A 3,786-nucleotide genomic window follows, 5' to 3' on the forward strand; every position below is an offset into this window, starting at 1 on the left:
GGATAAGTTTGAATTTGCACATATATGTCAATGTCTGTCAATTGTGTTTGTTACTTATTGTGTACAAAAGACTTTACATACATACATACACATGTATAACACACCTATATTTACATTTTTCATAATAGGTAGGTAACTTACATTTGCTGTGCAATTTTCACCATTACACTGAAACGGAAATTATTTACTATAGTACTAGCTATTAACCGCTGCATCGCACGCAGCACTTTAACAGTAGAATGGAATCTTTTTGTACTTTTATTCCAACATTTTTTGTGTCCAGCAGTGGTGTAGCGGTATAGCGCGCGGCATGGAATGCCGAGGACCTGGGTTCGATTCTCAGTGCTGGTCTTATTAGTCTGGTTTTTCTGTGCATCTATATTTCAGTTTGTATTTTCAAAAATTCCCTGGGTATTCCCGAAACCATGGATTTTACTCATCATCATCATCAGCCTGAAGACGTCCACTGCTGACAAAGGCTTCCCCCTTCGAACGGCACAATGAACGACAACTCGCCACTTGCATCCACTGGTTACCTGCAATTTACGATTTCATTACGTTGCGTAAAAGTCAATTATATATTTATTATATTAGTATAATATTAGTAGGATTCTTAATTATTTATATCTCGTTCATAAACGTTTGTTTAGTTCGTTCACAAACGTCTATTCAGAATATTAAGGGGCTATTTCACCATCCATTGATTAGTGTTAACTGGCGGTTAGGTGTGATGCCGTCTCTATTTGTTTTATTCGAATAGACGGAGACGACATCACATTTAACACTAATAAATGGATGGTGTAAAAAGCCCCTAAGCGAACTAATTTGGCATTAACTTTACCTGTACAATGCAGTTATTTCCTTTACACTAGAAAAAAAGTTATACATACTTTATTAGGCTCGATTATTAGAAAAACAATATTCGACAAATTTCGGATGTTGTATAAACCTGTAGTATTTGGGCGACCGAGCTTTGCTCGGGCTAAAACTCGTTAATAAGCGTTTTCCCAGAGATAAGACCAAACATAGGTGGTAGGACCTTGTGCAAGGTCCGTCCGGATTGCTACCACCATCTTGCTCGCTAATCCTGCCGTGAAGCAGCAGTGCTTGCACTGATGTGTTTCGGCGTGGAGAGTAAGACAGCCGGGGAAATATCTGGCACTTGAGGTATCCCATCTTAGGCCTCCTGGTTGGGAACGCATCTGCAATACCCCTGGTGTTGCAGATGTTTATGGGCGGTGGTGATCTCTTACCATCAGGAGACCCACTTGCTCGTTTGCCATCCAGTCGAAAAAAAAAACTATATCGCTTTGTCATCCCCGAAAATACGAGAACTTAAAGGTATTAGATAATTGCGCCCTAACAGAAGCTCTGTTACAGAAAATAAATGCCTAAAACTGCAATTTAATTAACTTACGTCACCGACGCAATTATCACCATCACACTAAAATAAAATATAATTAATGTAAACAACATGACAGTACCACTACCATGAGTTTACAGTGACCGTACTCGATAGCGACGGCGTAAATTATTTGTAGAGGCGCTCTACAATTCTCCATACAAATAATTTACGCCGTCGCTATCGAGTACGGTCACTGTAAACTCATGGTAGTGGTAACGTATAATAGCGTAGGTTTTTAAAATACAGTAGGTAGTTAAATTCCTAGATTTTTGTTCAAAACCGTGGAACTAGTGATTTTATAAATACAGTAAGTACGTATGTTGTATGTAGTGTTTGTCAGTTTTGGTTGTTTACTTATTTTGTACAATAAAGTTTCTGGATTATTAAACACATTAATTAAATAGCGTGCACGTGATTTGAGTTGTTTTTGTGCACACGAGGAATACAAAAAAACCCTGACTGTCACTTCAAAGCTCAATATCTCAAAAACAGCTGAACCGATTTTGATGAAACATGCCTAAGAACCATCGCTAGAAAACTTGTTTTCAAATAAAAAACCGCATTCAAATCGGTCCACCCGTTTAAGAGCTACGGTGCCACAGACAGAAAGACACACATACCGTAAACTGCTTCAACTTTGCCCTCTGGCCCCAACATTGCCTGATTCGATTTAGAGTCGATAACTTAGCACCCTTTAGGTTTTTAAACTTTTATCCCCCGTAATAATAATTCCCGTGTAGATAAACCTATAAGAGTGCTAAGTTATCGACTTTAATCAATTCAGGCAATGTTGGGGTCAGAGGGCAAAGTTGAAGCATTTTACGGTAGCGGTCAAACTTATAACACCCCTCTAATGGCGTCGGAGGTTAAAAACTAGTTTCAATAATTGGTCAAGTGATACTTATTAACATATATTATATGGTTTACTAATGTATCGGCGAAAATTATTTAGCAAATTATTAACTCCCAAACTATTATCCCATAGTTTTTTTAGGCGAAATGTTATTTCCCACTCACGTTTCGCACTAATATCTATTTTCCAACTAATGATTCGATTAAATTATTATTAGCAAATTATTACCTGGAATTTTTTTAAGATGTCATTTATGATTTCGTCAAATGTATTGATTGGCATACCTTAATTTAGCAACTTATTGAATGGCATCCAACCTACTTTTCTAGTGTCATTTATCCTGGCTGGTACCAAAAAACCTAACATCGAAGGCTAAGGCGGGAGCTACGCTCCGCTTCGCTCCGCCTTAGCCTTCTGAACCTAAACTATCCAAGTCGCTTCTGTTCCGAACCGTCTTGCCGCTCGTTCCGCTCGCTCGCACAAATCAAATTAAAGTACAACTTTGCAATGTAAAAAAATTGCCCAAATGTTATTTGACAAATGTGTTATTTGCCTAAGCCATCATTTGCTACATAATTATTTGCACACATAAATGTGTGATGAAGTAAAATTTTGCAATGTAAACATGTTGCGGCGAAATAAAAAATGCGAAGTAAAGTTATGCCAAATATAGTTGGCGAAATGAAACTTTGGCGAAAGGTTGGTTGCTAAGTGAAATTTTGCGAAACATATTTCGCCGAAAAGGCAGTACAACATATTATATTATACACCATACATAGGTAAGCCATCCTTCGAGCAGTTGGGTAAAATAACACATTTTTTTCTGAATCAAATGATGCAAAAAACATTACTTCAACACTTGAGTTGTACTAGTTTTTCCCCGGACGTACTAGACAGTAACTTGCAACAATATTATAATTCTAAACTTTTCTCGGATAAAAAAATCTTCGGGCAAGTCATATTTCTACATACCTATTAATTAGCGAAATAAACACAACTAGCATTTCCCGTGTACAGGCTATTCGTATATTTAACTGTAAGTAAACTTACCCGACACATGACAGTTATTGCTGGAACACTATAAATAAATTAAATAATTAATATCTAACGTGCCATAAATATTAAATTCATTTCATTAATTCTTCTTTTAGGAACGCATTTTTTTATTATTTCAATGAAAACGACTTGCTAATTTACCACAATTTTTTGTAATGGAGACTAATATTTAAAATGGCAATCGATTATTTTGTGAAAGGATTTGAAGGAAATTTAAAGATACTTACTATCGAATGGCAACCATTTCCTCGCACTGAATATTATTTAAGTACTTTAATTAAATTACAAAGTACCTACCCGGGTGAGTTTTTTGTCAAGTAGTGTTATTTGGAGAAGCCACGTGGTAAATATGCTTTGAAAGTAAAACATGACTAAGTAAAAAAAAAAGAAAAAACTAAGTCGCGTCGACCTAGATTTAAACCATAGACCTCCAGTTTTTACAAGTTCAATATTATACCGCTAAGCCAGCTGA

General features: G+C 36.4%; 1 protein-coding gene and 1 long non-coding RNA gene across 7 annotated transcripts in view; both read right to left on the minus strand.

The window, feature by feature from the left end:
• Positions 1-3,786, minus strand: part of LOC141435369 (uncharacterized) — a 758,872-nt gene that overhangs the window by 268,357 nt on the left and 486,729 nt on the right. The gene's annotated exons all lie outside the window — the stretch shown is intronic.
• LOC141435387 (uncharacterized) lies at positions 142-1,445 on the minus strand. The gene is made up of 3 exons (XR_012452144.1): positions 1,418-1,445; positions 842-868; positions 142-168 (listed from the first exon to the last, which is right to left on the minus strand). It is a non-coding gene; the product is annotated as an uncharacterized lncRNA (long non-coding RNA).

Source organism: Choristoneura fumiferana, chromosome 14 (assembly GCF_025370935.1).
Source record: "Choristoneura fumiferana chromosome 14, NRCan_CFum_1, whole genome shotgun sequence".
Taxonomy (NCBI): domain Eukaryota; kingdom Metazoa; phylum Arthropoda; class Insecta; order Lepidoptera; family Tortricidae; genus Choristoneura; species Choristoneura fumiferana.